A 17,751-nucleotide genomic window follows, 5' to 3' on the forward strand; every position below is an offset into this window, starting at 1 on the left:
TTGCAGCGGCGGCATGCTGCTCTTTGGTTTGCTTCCAATGTACTGTGTTTTTCCTGTCTTTGCTTTCTCCATGCATTTCTAATGATCCTTTCACTTTCTCCCATGCTCCCTCTGCATCCTCACAGATCCCAAACCTCAAACACATGCTCTCTTTGATTTAAGTTGAAAAAAACTCTCACCCCACTGCTCAGATTTCATTAAATCTGAAGCTATTCAAAATTCCTGAGAACTGTTACTTTAATACCTCAACCATGAATTTTGAATTTATTCTGTGTATAGAAACTACATTTAAATCCCCACATCTGTGGTACTATATGACTTTACTTTCCTTGACTATTTTTTTATGTAATTCTCTAACAAATGGTATTAAGATTATTTTTTCACCTCTTGATCACAGTCTTTCAGACCTCATATAAACAGTAGAGAAAAGGAATCTATTACAATGAAGGCATCTGAATTTCTTAGCAATGTTCTTCTTTGGACAAGACCCAGGAAGGATCTGCCACCTACAAAGTCCCCTGTCCTGCCAAACATGGTAGCATTCCACATAGCTCCAATGTGAATCAGAAGTTTTGTTTTTCGATTGAATCATTTTCAGTTTGGCAGGAGCTGCCTAATATTTCTCAAGCCCAGCTGGCCGACCAGGTTGCACTTTCCCACACACAGCCTTTTCTTCCAAATTAAGTTCTCTCATTCCTTCTTCCCATGGGGAAGAAGAAGGCACCCTCTCAAGTAACCTGCTTCTTACAAGACAGAAAATCTCATCGACAACATGCAAAGTTTTCATCACAGGGGTTTCAAAAATTAGCAGACACATAAGGTACATATGGATTAAAAGACCTCTGCACAGGTCTGAGAATCTATGCCTCACTCAATAAGTCTTGATGAGTCCTGTGGCATCCTGATTCTTTCTCCTGTGTGCAGATCTCATCAATATACCCCCTAAGGGTCAGACTGAAGTTAAAAATCAAACTAAGAGAGAAACACCGCAGTAAGCAGGTCAGCAGTGGATATTTCAAATATCTTCATTAGTATAAGGAAATCATGTTTCATGCTTAAACCAATGTGTTTCAAGTTGATTTTCACCATGTTGGCCCAGAGTAACAAAAGCTAATTAATCATTTGCATATCTGTCAGGGAGTGCAGCATTGTGTGGAGTGACTGGTACCCAGACAAACAAGGCTTCAAAACATTCCATTCACAAGAGTTTTCAGGACCGTGGACAGCTGCAACTGTCCAGGAAATACCTAAGAAAAATGCCTAAGAAAAAATGTTACTAATTAAATATCAAGGTCCAAATCAGGAGCAGAAGGAGAGAGAGCACGAGCAAGGAACTCAGGACCGCGAGGGGTGCACCCACACACTGAGACAATGGGGATGTTCTATCAGTAACTCACCAAGGTCAGCTGGCCTGGGTCTGAAAAAGCCCGGGATAAAATCGGTCTCGCTGAACATAGCGGACAATGAGGACTACTGAGAACTCAAGAACAATGGCAATGGGTTTTTGATCCTACTGCACATATTGGCTTTGTGGGAGCCTAGGCAGTTTGGATGCTCACCTTACTAGATCTGGATAGAGGTGGGTGGTCCTTGGACTTCCCACAGGGCAGGGAACCCTGATTGCTCTTTGGGCTGATGAGGGAGGGAGACTTGACTGGNATAAATAAATTAATTAATTAAAAAATATCATTATATACTCTGGTAGTTACAGGTGGACTTTCTATGAAGTGAGAGGATGGTAGGAACTGCCATGCCCTTTGGCAGACTTCTAGGTTTTTGATTTCAGAAAAAGCATTTGAAAAGTAACATTGAAAAAGTAAAAATATACATGGAATTAACCATAGTAAATACTCATACCCCAGGCTGCAAGAGTCAATAAAGAACGACTTTATTAGCTTGGTTTTATCTCAGTTAGTTCTTTTCAGAAAAAAAGAAGCCATAGTTTAGGTATTAAGTTGACATGGCAGACTTCATGACTCCATAGGGCACCCGCTGGTCCTAGATCATTTGGGAACTGTTTTTATAGACTACCTTATGCATGACACCCAGATCTGGGGATATGAATCACTTATCCCTCACTGACCTTAGAAAATAAGATCCAAAAGATGTTATTAATAAGGTTATGCATGTCTGAAAATTACCTTAAGGTGACAGGAGCTTAATATCTATTTAAAAACAGTAATTATTGAATTATCTTAGTAAATATGACCAATATAAAAACTGATTTATCTTTTCAGGTAACTTTTGCTACAAAAAAAAAAACCCTCTTTCTAAGCAGATACTACATAAGAACAAGGGCGTGTTCAGATGAAGCATAAGGATTGTGAAGTTCAGGAAGCTGCATAAGTAAGTGTGAGTTGGGGCTTTCTCAGGCTCTGCTCAGGGTAGAGATGGACTCATATCTCAAGGTGCAGCTGTAGGAACTCAATCTCATCTTCATTGAGGAAACTGAAGTTGGTGGTGGTTGGAAAGTTATCATAATTTTTGTACCAGTCCTTCAGCAGAAATCACTTCAGAAAGTTCAAGTTCAGCTGGTGTGTGAATTGGGAAGCATGTAGTCTTCATCACTTAGAGGAGGTTTCTGCCTAAACCAAGTCAAGAAAGCCATGAAAACATCAAAACAAAAGCATCCTGAAGCAGCACCTTGATTGCAATGCCTGATGCCATCCTTGAGGACTTGGTCTTTGCAAGCAAAATTATGGATAAGAGTATCTGCCTGAAATTGGAAGGGAGCCAGCTCTAAAGTTTCATTTAGACAGAGGGCCCAGAATACTGTGGAGCACAAAGTCAAAATGGCCTGTGGCATGTTCAAGAAGCTCATTGCAGGTGTGTTCATTTCAAATTCCCAGTTTCAGTTGTAAAGAAATGACTAAATAAAGTGTCATTTGTAGTACTGTGTACATATATGTATATATTTTACCCATAGGAAATAGTTTACATTAAACCACCTCTCTAATTAAGAAGTTGTGACCTGACATCTAGAAAAGGGCTTTTGTGTGAAGCCCACAGTAATAATGGGTACATGAAACCTGAATCTCAGAAGACAGAACTTCTCAGTGTGATTTCAGATTATACAACCCATCCATGAGGAAAGGCCTACATGACCTCCCATCATTAACCTTATTATTTTTGTCCTTTACTGACATTTCTCACTTGAAAATGGTTAAAGTCATACATCAAAATTAGAATTGGCTATGATTTATAAGAGTTCATGAAAGTTAACTCAATCATAAAAACAATGTTAATAAAACATACTTATCTCTTTTTAGATTTAAATGAAGTTATATTATCAAAGAATTGAGACTTAATGAGGCCTTAATCAGTACTGTGGCTATTAGGAAGTTAACAAGTAATGATATCTGGATCCCCGTGTGATCAAGTACTCTAGAGTAGTGCATGCTACAAGCACCCACAAGCTAGATATTGAGTGCTCCCTAAGACAAGTTTGGGTGCTGCTAAATTGTGAAACAGTATTTCAAAGGCTAAAGAGGTGGTGCATCTCTGATGATTGCTCTTATCTCACATTGAGCACTATATGGCAACAGAAGCCGTCATTAAGAACTATAGTCTAGAGGGTGTAGAGATGATCCAGTGGCTAAGAGTACTAGCTACTCTTTCAGAGGAATCAGGTTCAATTCCCAGCACCTAAATTGCAGTTCACAACTCTCTGAGATCTGGCACCCTCTTCTGGACACTGCAGACATAAGGCACACAAGTGATACACAGACATTCACACAAGCAAAACATTCATGCACATAGGGCAAAACTAAATATAAAATAGTAACAATTATACCCTACATGTGGTCATGACTGTTGCAGAGGGAGAATAAATGTCCTTCAGGGAAATGCTCCCAGATATGTTGTTGAATTCCAGTGGTCATCCCTGTATACAACATATACATGAGCAATGTTAAAATGACTAAGTGTTGGGTTAGTCTAATGCAGAAGATAAGACAGACAAGAACCAGGAGTGAGTGATATTTGAAATCATAGTTCCAGATCTACAGAGATGCCAGGATGAACGTGGAACAGAGAGAGACCAAAGAAAATAACTTGTTTTTGCAACTGTCTCTAGTATCTGTGGTCCAATTTTCATCATTAACTTAAAGAATACATAAAATCAGAAATGAAATTAAACATATTTTGTACCTATTGCAAAACATAAAAAACTAATTTAGAGTCATTTGTATGATTTCTCTATTAATTTCCCTTAGATAAATTACCTTGAGTTCATAAACATGTGTATTAAAAGCTTGCATAAAAGCTAACCAATGAAGTCATCACAGTTGCCAGTGAGAAACAGCTGGAAGGTATGATCTCATGAGTTTCTGACCCTTTATTTAGTATGCACACACATTTGTTGGGGGAGAAAAGAGAGACTTGAGTTATAAGATGTAAGGACATGATTTAGATATCTTTTCAACACTTCTTTAATACCTAGAGCACATTGAGTAGATAAGGGGAGGGCGGGTGAAATCCAAGGAAACTCAACAGGAGCCTCCCCCCAGAAATAGCTCTCCTCAAATCTTCTTGTTCCGTGTCCTTTATTGCTCATGTGGATGACAGCTCATTCTTTCATGCCTAAACTGAATAGTCTTGAAAGCTCTATAAAAACAACTGTTGTGTCAAGGTAAGGAAATGCATTAACAAGGAAAAAGAATATGCCTTGTCTGTCATTCCTCCAGTCACAACATAGCATCTAAAATGCTCCTAAAGCTGCCAGTTACAGTCAAACTGTAAGCTATCTTCCCAAGGTTCCTATTTAAAAAACAAAACAAAACAACAACAAAAAAACCAAAAACATAGCATGGAGTCTCCAGATATGGATGCAGGGAGCCCAAGCTTTTACAAGTTCTGTTTCTCTTAGGCTTAGAAGGAAGGAGCCATGCTCAGTGCATCCTCACAGTGTATATGTGTTCCTACATTCCTGGCCTCCTCTCATAATTGCATTGGCCATATTGGGTTAGGACTCACCCACAATGACATCATTTAATCTAATCTACAACTATAACGATATTATCCCAAAACACAGGCACATTCCCAGGTCCTGAAGATTAGCACCCCACATATAGATTTGGCAAAAACAAAGTTCATGATTGAACAATGTCCTCAATAGAGGCCGTTAATATGGGAATATAATTACAAAGTCTGACACTACTGGGTCGTTCCTTTATTACGGGAACTTCAACGAATGGCATGGCTCTGCTATTTCTCAGCAACTCCATGGCATTTTAGAGTCTTAGAAATGGAGTTTTCCCCTTTCAGAAAGGAGAAACTGGGCACAGAAGCAGAAAACTTGCCCCAAATAACATCTACCTAGTAGACAGAAATTTATTGTTTGACTTTAGCGGGTCTGGGCTATTTAAGCCCTATGTGCGCCCAAGTGCTGAGCTGTAGCTCTGCTTCAGTTCTGTGCTACAGGCTGTGAAGAAATGGGAGACGATGATGAAGGATGTCTAGCAGAGTCAGTTGTTGATCAATGGGGAAAACAGAGCTGAGGGCAGGGGTCCTTGTGTTCTCATACAGCCCTCAACTATAACTGAAGATGCCAAAATTACTTGTTTATCACTTAATTACTTGCTTTGCTTGGAAGCTCATGATTCCACGGAGTTTAAATGATGTAATTTGTATAGCATCACGGCAAGGAGCTTTGATCACATTGCATGGCTTTGACATGTGAGCTCTGGTTCATAGGCTTCTTAGCTGGGTGGGACTGTTGGCTGCCTCCTACTTTGGAAGTTTGTATAGGGTCTTTGGGAATGCTAGTCCTCATAGAGGAGGCATTCAGGTCAGTTTCAGTTCAGTGGTAACTCAGTATCCTCCCCAACAACAATCTATACATTTGCTCCTGTGCCCTTCACCCCTCAATAACAAGACTTCTCTTTTCAACAGATGGAGACTACTACAGTAAGGCACAACCCATCAAAACACAAAACTGTGGAACTCTGTCCCAATAGATATATCTACAAAACAATCTCACACCTAAGGGAACATTGTTAGTGTGTGGGGGTAGGGGGGATAGGTGAGATTATAAGTGCCAAAAGATTAGGGAGCTTGCTGTGAGATTGTGCCTTCTAGTAATGGCAGAAGCTTCACGTATCGTCTCACCAACATGACTGTCCAAATGCGAGCTGAACAAGCACAATAACAATGGAAATGCCAAAGTAGATGGGAAAAAGCTCATGAAGTCTCAACTTTACATGAAGAATTATAGCAACCAAGGAACACTGAGAGTGGGAGAAATAATCTTCTCCAGGGAAGAGAACTCCCATAGGTTATCCAATAGCAAATGGTCAGGCCTGAAAGCAAACATACAAGTAACATTATATAGACTGAGCAGGCTATATCTAGGTATATATGTGTATATACATATACGTATGCAATAACAATTGAAAAAGGTCACAAACTTGAAAAAGATTAAAGGGGTATAATGGAGGGTTTCGAGGAAGGAAAGGGAAGGGAGAAATACTGTAATTATAATCTCAAACATTTTAAAGTAAAATGAATAAATAAAATATAATTTCTTCTAGCCATACAACCTTGAGCATTTCACTTAACCTGTTTAATTCTGTTCTGCAAGATGAAGGTGATCGCAGGACTTCCTTGAGCAATAACAAAGGCTAAGCAGTGAGGTTTATGGAAGTCCTAGCAGAATGTGCCTGGCATGTTTCATGAGTTCAGTATGTGCTCTATGTCACTATCACTACCCTACTCAGTACCTCTCAAAGGTTCAACTACACCAAGAGTGAATGTCTCCTCAATGCTTAATGGAATTAAGATGGCTCAGTGGGTAGAAGTACCGATCCAGCAAGCCTGCCAAGCTAAGTTTGACCCCTGGAATCTAAGTAAACAGAGTGGCACACATCTATAATCCCAGCACTGTTATGTTGAGATGGAGGGAGGGATGAGAGAATTACCTGGAAGCTTGCTGGCCAAAACTTAGCAACTTGCGTTCAAAGCTTAGCAAGAGACCCAGCCTCAACAAGGGGAAGACAAGAACCAAATTTTAAAAGTTGTCCTCTGACTACCATACCCGTGTTGTAGTCATGGACCTCTCTTCCATAATTAATAAGTAAATGAACTAAATTCTGGTCCATGCCATAATGTAGAATCTTTTCATAAGGAACATACCAAAGTTCCCAAATAACCTCCGTTGGCATTTATAATGCATCCTTGTTTCTCATTTGTACTTCTAAGTATCAAATGCACAGACAAGCTATTCAGAAAGTTTTTTATGGTTTTAAATATTGCAGTAATAAAGAGTCCAGGGGCACATAGGGACAATTGATGCAGGTGTACAGGAAACATATAACAATAGATAAGGGAGACATTAAACTGATCTGAAAATTTACTGACTGAGGGAACTAGAAAATATGAATATTAACAGCAGAAAAGTAATTATCCTAATTCCCAAAATGAAAGTTTCATAGCATATCTTTCATTTTCTCATATATACAGCAAAATGATAATTATAGGTCACCCTGTAAATCAAGTTGATACTGTACTTACAGTCTATAATTGGCAAAGCTCTTCTTGAAGACCATTTCAAAAACAAACACCTTCATCTTTTGTCTGTGGTAGTCCAGTGGGGCTTGGAAACTTAAAAATCACAAGCTGCCTTAAAAGACTCGTAATCAGCTATGCGTTCATGGTCAAATTCATAGTCAATTAAGGAGTTATCATATCTCCTGTCTCTGTGGAAAATCAGACCAGGATTTCATCACAGGATGACTCTTGAGGGGCACAAGTCAAATGTGTGACTCAGTTCAGAAGCCAAAGTAGAATGCAGGGGATCAGCAGTTTTAAAAGATCCCCACCCGATGCTTGTCAGAAACTTTGTCCTCTCTCCATTGCATCCATTATGCTATGGGGACATCCATTGACTAGCATCCTGGCTCCAGGTTTCAGACAATTGCCATAGAGATTTCTGATAAGGCATCTTTTGTTTAGATTGTCGCCCAATGGTAGGGTCAACAATGGGATTGCAGGGTGACTCCCATCCAGATGAAACAATAGAATAGCTGCAAACCTGAAACCGACCGCAGCTTATTTACTCAGATATACAACCATCTCTGATGGTCATCCCGCAGAAGCCTAATTCTCAGCCTGTGGTACCAACATGACACAGTCCTATGCTCGGGGGCATTTAGAGAGAAGCTGCCTAACTTTTCTCACAGGTGGGTGGTGGTGTTTGTTAATTGTACTCTTAACTCTTTTGCTCTTTAGGAATCCACCAGCCAGCTCCCAAATAAGTTACATATGGAGGCTTAGTCTTGCTTATTTATGCCAGACCTTAACTTGGCTTGTTTCTAGCCAGTTTTTCTTATCTTAAATTATCCCACCTGCTTTTTGCCTCTGGAACTTTGCCTCTTCTTACTTTCTCTGTCTGTCTTACTTTCACTCTTACTTCTGGCTGGCTGGGTGGCTGGGTGGTTGGGTGACTGGGCCCCTATTGTCCTCCTCTCCTCCTTTGCTTGCTCCTTCTTCTTTCCAGATTTCTCCTATTTGTTCTCTCTGCCTTCCAGCCCCATCTATCCTTTCTCCTACCTCACTATTGGCCAATCAGCTCTTTATTAGACCATCAGGTGTTTTAGACAGGCAAGTAATCACAGATTCACAAAGTTAAACAAATGCAGCATAAACAAAAGTAACACATTTTAAAATAATTTTCCACAACAGGTGGAAGTGGAGATATGTATAGTCAGTTTCTCAGTAGATTTTGAAGAACGAAAAACCAAACCCTCTTCAGTTGTTAGGATTGATATGCGTGGGTAACAGATAATCAAAGACAAGTAACAGACAATGATATATCACAAGAAGTCTTTAGAGAATAACATGAAGATCCTCCTCCAGGAACAGTCTCTTCAGCTGGGAATAGGCACCACAGGAAACAGCACCAGCAATGGTGCTAGAAATGTCTTATTCTCACTGACTGAAATTTCAGTTCATTTTCAAGCTTTTGATTTATAAAGGATAGAATGGTGGGGGCAGGTCATAGAGTAGACACATAAGAGTAAGGAGGTAAGATGGCCAGGTTATCTAACAAATATGACAGGCTTCTTTGGATCTGGCACCATAGACAACATGGACACCACCCATACCCATAGACATTCATTCTATGCTCCCTCTCATAGTTGTTGACAACCTTAATGGGTTATAATTTTTAAGAACTTTGTCAAGATTACATAACACACACATACATACATACATACACATTATAAAACAAACCACTGTGACCTACCTAGGAATCTCACACCCCACCTGCCTCTCCAGGCTCTTTCCAACACATATCCTCCAGACCAGGAGCCCAACTCAAGCCGATAAACTCATCCACTCCTGCAGAGACAGTCTTCACTCAGAACTTAGTGAGCAACTTAATTTGCTATGACTATTGTGAAATGAATACACCTCAAGCAATTAAAGACCCAGAGAAAGTTACAGCGCATTTCATGGCCCTTAGTATATTATTAGTTCTTTTCAGTAATATCTTATATTCTCACTGAGCTTGGAGAGATCAGTTGGGAATTACTTCTGTCAAGAGGAGGCACAGAAATCACTTACTTTTCTATTATATATTAATTGTGGTTAGTGTATACTCATACACCAAACTGAAGAAACTATAAGGGAAAATTGTATCGTGAGGCTGGAAATCAGTAGCATTGTTTAAAGACTCTTTCTTCTGATTATTGATTGTCAATAATCAAAAACTGTCAAAAAAATACTTCTGTAAACTAAAGTAAAGCTTACCCAAAGCAAGAGTAATGTCAGATGGCCCATCCCCTTTTCTCCAGTGCCCTAAAGATTCAATGCTTATGTGCTCTCAGATATGAATTCATTTGATGGGCATTTACCTATAGAGAACTTAATTTCTACCTACTACCTGAGACGAGCTGTCCAGCTCCTCCTCAAGTCAATCATCCAACTTGTGTATGGCAGCCCTCTTTCTCCTGTCTGGATGTAGACCTGATGATCAGCCTTATGATGAATCAACACATTTTCCTTTGGAAATAAAAGGATTCCATTATCATCTATGTTTGTTGTCTTAAACAATGCTTCCTTTGCTCTACTTTCTTTCTCTACTGTAGTCTTATCTTATAGATTATAGCTCTGCTAAGGAGCAGAACTTGAGAACTGAGCTCTTCAACTGTCCTCGTGTACACACACACTGATGGATTTGCTCCTCACTTACCTGCATTTCCATAGTCTTGAATTCTTTGAGAAGAAAATATAATTTACCTATGTATTGCATTCTGATTTGGTGGGGGATGTAAGGATCTTTAATAGCAGTGACTTTATCTGTTCTCTTCTTGAAGTTTCCTAATGGCCTAGCTCAGCTCCTGGATGCCAAGAAATAGCAATAAATACTTCAGTACTTGCTCATTTCTGTTCTAAATATGCTTCTGCATAATACCACCCATCAAAACCCAACAAATGACCTTGGCATTTGGCACTAGAGTGAATTGGCTTGAATGTTGTAACTTTTTGTGGACTAAGGTGATGTTCAATATTATAGTGCTCCTGCAGGAACCTTCCAGAGATGCTGATCTGCTATGGAATAACTCATGAAAATTGAGTTTTTATATTAATAGATATCAAGTATAAACTCAGGAAACAGGATTCTCACAGTTTTCTCGGAAGTAATTTGCTGATATTAATAGCATAATACAAATGCTTTGTAAGAATGTGTTTTTCTTTCAGAAACAAATGAGCTTTTTCTGAAACACCAAGTATACTTTCATTAATAATTTTATCTTGAGGATTTCCTATATATATGAATATATATAATGAAATATGATTATATCTACCTGCCATTTATTCCTTCTTTCTAACTTCCCCCATGACCTTCAACACTTTTCTCTCAAAACTTCTAAGTTACATAGATAGACAGCCAGGGGAGAGCTCAGGGGTGCAGCACATGCAAGAAGTTCTATATTTTCTATTTTAAAATACATACATATAGTGAGGTACACTTCTAAACACAGAGAAATTTTTGGTGGAGAGGTTTCTGGAAAAGTGCAGAGTAGACCGCATCCCTCCACACTCCATGTCACCCTTTACTACTAGCCCTGAGGTGAGAGGAAATGCCACCCACCCCACACAGTTTCACATTGTTTTCTGGAACCATAGACCACTTGTTCTCTGTGGGAGATGCCCCATGGCCATACATTTCTGAAAAAGCTATTTGCTGAAATGTCACCACAGTGAGTGGTACCATTGGAAACCATGGTAGATCTTCATCCTGCAATCAGTCATCCTTTCCCTCTGCTTAAAACAGCCTTCCAGGGTGCATCATAGGCACAGCCCAATCCAGTGTAAACCTGTGAGTTGCTAAAGGTTGTCAACCTACAGGTTAAAACCTGGACATCAGTCCCTTTGTCATATGCCCGTAGCCTCCTGCTAAGTAAACACAATGGATTTGGTGGCATGACCTTTCAAATACGCTGACTGCTCTGACTGGACAAAGTTCTGCTATACAGTAATCATACAACTTAGCTAATTTATTTTCTACATTCCATGGCCATAAGCAAACGATTTCTTTTTCTCAACATGACCTGGAATAATACTTACTGAGGTAATGTACTCCAAGTAGACAACAGGGGAAAACAAAAGCATGTTCTATAAATAAAAAAAAAACCTGTAATTTGTGCCAGAGCTTGCCTGACTTGAGTGGGCCCTCATCCCAGCACTGAGGATGCTACCCTGACTTCTCCTACCGGCCAAGATGGAACAGGGGTAATTAGAGTCAACTCCAGCATGCGGTGGGATTTACTGCTTCACTTCTCTTGAGAATTTTCTAAAACAAAACAAAATAAAAGAATATGACTTGTTACAAATAAACGATCTGGGATCTTTAGAGTCAGAGTGTGAGGTAGCACAAAAAAATATCTTAAGCAGGGATCTCACTCCTAAAAAACCAAGAAATTTCATCTTACTAGACAGTGCTTCTCAACATGTGGGTCATGATCCTCCCTGGCAAAACCTCTATCTCCAGAAAATGATTATAATACAATTCATAATAGTAGCAGAACTAGTTATGAAGTAGCAATGAAAATAGTGTTATGGTTGAAGCTCGCCACAACATGAGGAACTATATTAAAGGGTCACAGCATTAAAAAGACTGAGAACTACTGCAAGATAAATACAAACAAACCATGCATTTATGCTAATTGTCTAACTCTTAAAGTACAAAAGCAGACTACTCCAGTCACAGTGGTTAAAGGTCATGTCACCAAATCCATGATGTTCACCTAAGAGTATACCACACATGTGTGAAGAGAAGTGACTTTATGCTCAGTTCATACTAGATTAACTAACTTTCTAAGACATTAATAATAATTATAATTCAGTGTGTGTATATATATGTATGTATATATATATGTATATATATGGGCTTTTAAGTTTAATATAGCACAGCCATGTGTCAACTCTGTACCATAGGCACTTTTAAACAATCTTCATTATAAAATTTAATTAGTTGATATAAATAACCAAGGTATTTTCCTGTTGAAAAGACAGCATTAGCAGAAGTGAAGGGAACCAACTCTCTGAAGACACCGTACCGGGCAAGAGGGACTCTCAGTTGGTGAGCTGAGTAGGTAGGGGTTCATAACCAGCAGTTCTCCAGAGTGGAAGGAAGGAGAAGGGACAGTGGTATAATTCAGCTACAGTTAGGTCATGGGGTACCACTCTCCACCAGTGCCACACAGGGGAAGGAGGGATGCAACTCATGTTAGAAGATTTGATATAAAAAGAAAGTTGTATAAATAAATATTTGACTAGAGATTACTGAGTAACAAGTGTTTCACTCTCAAAGGACGTACAAATACGGGAGGGAAGAAGGTTCAAATTTATCAAGAGGTATTGGCTTGTTTAACAGTTATAGATTGAATTGCAGCGCTTCCTCATGTTTTCTACAGGAGTTTATGAAATTGATATTAAGTCTACTTTAAGGACCTTGGGTCTCCAGCAGACCACATGGGCTTAGAACATTTTTTTAAATCAAACTTTAAATCACAAATTTACTTTTTCTAATGCTTTTTATCGATTGCTTATCCCATCTTAGTAGTTTGTGGCTATGGAGGAATGGGCCCATTTTGGTTGTTAAATGTTTAAATGCAGAGTTGACTGCAGTATCCTCTTACTATATTTTAACTGACTACAGAGTCTAAAATGAGAATCTTTCGTTTCTCAGATCGGTGATTTGTTTTCGTTGTTGTTGTTCCTCTTGCCTAAAGATTTATCGATTCTATTGATTGTTCCAAAGATCCAGCTTTTTATCTCATATATCTTGTACTGTTTTCTTATTTTCAGGATCATCGATTTATGTTCTTAGTCTTGCTTGTTCAGGTTTATTTTGTACTTCTAATTTCTGGAGGTAAGAACGAGATTAATGATTTGAGATTGTTTCTTGCTCCTAGAGTAGGCATTTAATCTTCTAAGTCTCTTTCCAGAGAAAGTGCTTTCATCTTTAAGGCTTATAGTGGATCAGATTTCCCGAACAAACCGTCTTCATTCTACTCCAACAGCCTCACTCTGGAGTGCTAATGCTGACTAAAAATTTCCTGTGTAAACCATAGGACCTAGAAAGACCTTCATTCAATTTATTCTTCCTAAAATGCAAGCATATGTGCAACCTACTTTAGCAGGATGTGCAGCTTCTGTTGTCATGGCAACCTGAAGGCCTTGGGCACTCTATTTCAGCACTTGGTGCCATGTGCATTACAGACAAGTCCTTTCCACTGGCTAGATCCCATGTATGTGCTAGATCAGCCACAGTATTACCAACAAAGCCCTTCCATATGTCAAGGTGCTGAAACTAGTGACTGCCCATAGTATTAGAAGGCCGGAGAACTAACCAGAGAAAGCAGCAGAAAACTCTGTATGAGCGATGTATCGATTGTGCCAATGTACAAGGCCTCCATGTACTGTCCTGGACCAGGATCATTGACGTTACTTAGGGGTATGTCAGAAATGCAACTTAAGGCTGTGCCCAGACCTATGAAAATCCAGACTCTGTGATTCAGCCCAGGGAACTATGCTGTGCTAAGGACTTTCGGGGGGTTCTGAAAGAGCCAAGTTCTGACTAATAACATTGCTCTGCTAAGCATACAACTCAACAAATGAGGTTCTTAATCCAACTCTAGGAGGTTTCATGACCAGAAAGGAAGATTTGTCATCTAACTGAGATTCACTAGGCTGTGATTTAGAACCAGATCATTATGCCATACAGACCAGATGGGCTCATGTTTAATCATGGGAGAGGCTAGCTCAGGAAAAAAAGTCATTGTTCATATTTAATGAAAGGTGAATGAATGCAGAAACATGTATACATTAAGGCTTATTGTTAGAAAAATGCTCCAAAGACATACACTAGGCCTAGCTATTTAACCAAACTGCCAGCATTTATTTCAGAACAAAAATGTAATTTACCATAATAAAATGGTAAGTTTTAATTCGTATGTCAGCACACAGGGCAATATACTTTCTATTTATGTGCCTTTATAAAATGTATTTTCTAATTATTTGGGGGGGGGGGAATTGACACAGGGCTTCTCTGTGAAACAGCTCTGACTGTTCCAAAACTGTAGACAAGGCTGGCCTCAAACTCATAGAGATCTGGCTGCCTCTGCCTCCCAAGTGCTGCAATTAAAGATTTGCACCCCCACTGCCTGACTATATATGATGACTTTTTTTTCTTTGAATATGTCGTAAGTGTATCTTCATAGATACACATAATAAACATCTTTTTCATCTCAGAACTCGAAATAAGCTCTAAGGAATATAGTCAAGAATCAGCAAATGTGTTCAACTTCAGAGCCCTGTGGAGGTTAAAAAGGTAAAACATGATCTGTGGCTCGGGGAAGCCAGCAGTTACCAGGGGAGCCTAGTAGCTAGAGTCTGCAATTGCAGCTGAAATGATGTCAGGTCCCAGGGTTTTTTATTCTTCTTAGTGTACAGGTTGAGCATCTCTACTCAGAACATCTAAAATCTGAAAGACTATGAAATGGAAACTCTTTTAAAGTTCTGAATTCAAAAGTATTTAAAAGATTTTGGATTTACAGATAAATGATGTTCAACAAGTAAAATCTATACAAATATTTTCGAATTTATGAGTCCCCAAGATCTGAAACAGACCTGGTTTCAGACACCCTGGAGCGCGGCTGCGAAGGAAGCAGGAACCACCTGCGCCACCGTGGCCCTTCACAGAGGAAATGGAGACACATGAAACCCGGTTCTCTCTTCCAGCATTTGGAACCCTGCTGTGGAATCTGACCTGGAGGACGGTGCTCACGCCCGCTATCACCTAGATGATCTGACAGCTGCCAACGTGGGTCCCACCAACCCATTGGCTCTTTTGTTATCCTAGCAGATTTGCCAGAGGTGAGCTTATTAGCAGGAAGGGTGAGTTTATTAGGCAGGAAAAAAGAAATGTCAAGGTCCCTCTTTCTCCACTTAGTAGAGGGTCTATCAGCAGGCAGCCAGGTGCACTGAAAATAATTGGTGCCCAAACCAATTAATTTTACTTGCTAGAAACTCTAATTAAAAAAAAAAAAACCACCTCTGGAGAGGGAGGATTAACATCAGGTTGTGTTGCTTCCTGCTGGATTAGCTCACATCATGGAAAATTCCAAACTTCATAGGAAAGTTCACTGATTCTGTGTGCTGTTCTACCCTCCTTTCTCCTTCCTCTTAATCCTAATTAAGCAGTTTGAAATCTGGGCCACAAAAATTACAAGTGGAGTCCAACAGATTAGTAGAACCACACCTTTCATACAATACAGTCCATCTCAAACAAACCATATTTTAGAAAAAGAGACAAGATTTAAAAAAAAAAAAGTGGGGCTGAAATAAATTAAATCTAAGCTCCAAACCAGAGACCCAGGACTGAACTCGTGCAACCTTTATTTCAACACAGACCAATAGAGACACACCAGCAACTATGTTTATTCCAACACAGACTAGTAGAGACATACCAGCAATTGTGAGGATGTCTATGTTTACAAAAGAGAATTTTAAAACATTCATTGTCACATGACCACAGTGTATAGAGAAAAATTCAATTCATAATCTACTGTCAATCCACCATTGGCGATTGAAAACTACATATTTGTTGGAAGAACATGAACTCTAGGCTGTCTAGGTTAGACAATGCCTCTGAGAGTCTGTCTTTGGGTAATAAGTCACCAGGATACAACATTAAGAATACTAGGCTTTGTAGAGATGACTGCAGTCTTGGTAGGCCATTTGCTCCTGAACACCAAATACCCCTTTTCTAGCACACACAACAGATGTGAATTAGAAACTTTGTTAGTCAGATTTTCCTTCTGTTTGTATGTTTGAGACAAGGTTTCCCTGTGCAGCTTTGGTGCCTGTCCTGACATTATCTCTTGTAGCTCAGGCTGGCCTCGAACTCACAGAGATCTTCCTGCCTCTGCCTCCTGTGTGCCGGAATTAAAGGCATGCCCCACCACGGTCTGGCTAGATTTTCTTTTTTTAATCACTGTGATCAAATACTTGAGGGGGAAGAGAAATAAAGTTAAAATTTAGGTTCATTGTTCCAACTGTTTCAGAACATGGTAGCTGGTTCTAATGTTTCTAGGCTATGGTGAGGCAGAATGGCAAAGCAGAAGCAGGCAGAGAAACAAAGTTGCTCACTTCATGGAAACCAGAAAATGAAGAAGAATGCTTGAACATTAAATAAAGACTTATTTCTCCCTTTATTCCCTTTATTCCCCAGTAAATAGGCCTCCTATTTACTGATCTCACTCCATTCAGAAGGCTTCCTTCCTCTTAAGAAATAGCCTCATAAACAGAGGTTTGTTCTCCTAACCAAGGTGTTTACCAATCCAATCAAGTAGACAAGTAAGAATGACCATTGCAATTCAAAACATATTTTAAAGGTAACAGATCTTTACCTGTGTCAATCCCTCCCTCCCCACCAAAAAAAAAAAAGATCATGTTCTCTGTAAAATCTTGTTCTCATTAAAGTAAAAATTCCTTGGGCCTAACTATGGTTCTCAAAGTGGAGGGTGTTTTTTTGTTTTGTTTTGTTTTTGTTTTTTTTGTTTTTTGTTTTTGTTTTTCCATTGAAAATAACTATCAGGCTGAAGAGATGGCTCAGCAGTTGAGAGCACTGGCTGCTCTTCCAAAGGACCCGGGTTCAATTCCAGCACCCACATGTCAGCTCACAACTATGTGTAACTCCAAGATCTGACACCCTCAGACAGACAAACATGCAGGCAAAACACCGATGCACATAAAATAAAAATAAATAAAAACACTAGCCCCTCTCCTTACTCCCCTCTCTTCTTCTCCTTCCTTCTCCGCCTCTAATACACAGAGAAGAACAAGGCATCATCTGTCTCCACTCCATGAAAAAGGCTGTACACCAACTCTTTCTGAATCCAATAGGAAACATCAAGAAAAACACATAGAAATGTGATGCTTTAACATAAAAATATTTTCAAAATGAAACCAATGTGATTCTCAAAGACTCAAGTAACTGTGTGCCCCCTGTCCGGTCTACATCATTATTATAAAGTTGTAGGGATAAGCCCTCCCCTTGGGGGCGGGCTGCCCTCAGGCGTATGTTTACTGATATATTGTGCGGGCAGAGGCTGCGCGCCCCTTCCGTTTCCTCTCCTGTTTCCGCTGGCTACTCCGCTGGAACCTTGGTTTCGTGAGTCTGGTTTTGTTATTAAACTTGTTTAAATATCAATTATTGGTGATTTATTAATCCGACCGCTGCAT

At 39.5% G+C, this 17,751-nt stretch overlaps 1 protein-coding gene across 5 annotated transcripts in view; it reads right to left on the reverse strand.

The window, feature by feature from the left end:
• Amph (amphiphysin) overlaps positions 1 to 17,751 on the reverse strand; it is a 180,886-nt gene that overhangs the window by 72,688 nt on the left and 90,447 nt on the right. Inside the window, exon 1 of one of the 5 annotated variants that reach the window (XM_050142247.1) lies at positions 9,242 to 9,294. The exons of the other annotated variants lie outside the window; for them this stretch is intronic. The gene's annotated coding sequence lies outside the window, so the exon portion shown is untranslated. Of the gene's footprint in view, positions 1 to 9,241; positions 9,295 to 17,751 lie in introns of those variants that run through there. 5 annotated transcript variants of the gene reach the window in all.

This window comes from Alexandromys fortis, unplaced genomic scaffold, assembly GCF_014885135.2.
Source record: "Alexandromys fortis isolate MF-2015 unplaced genomic scaffold, M_Fortis_MF-2015_v1.1 scaffold_5, whole genome shotgun sequence".
Taxonomy (NCBI): Eukaryota; Metazoa; Chordata; class Mammalia; order Rodentia; family Cricetidae; genus Alexandromys; species Alexandromys fortis.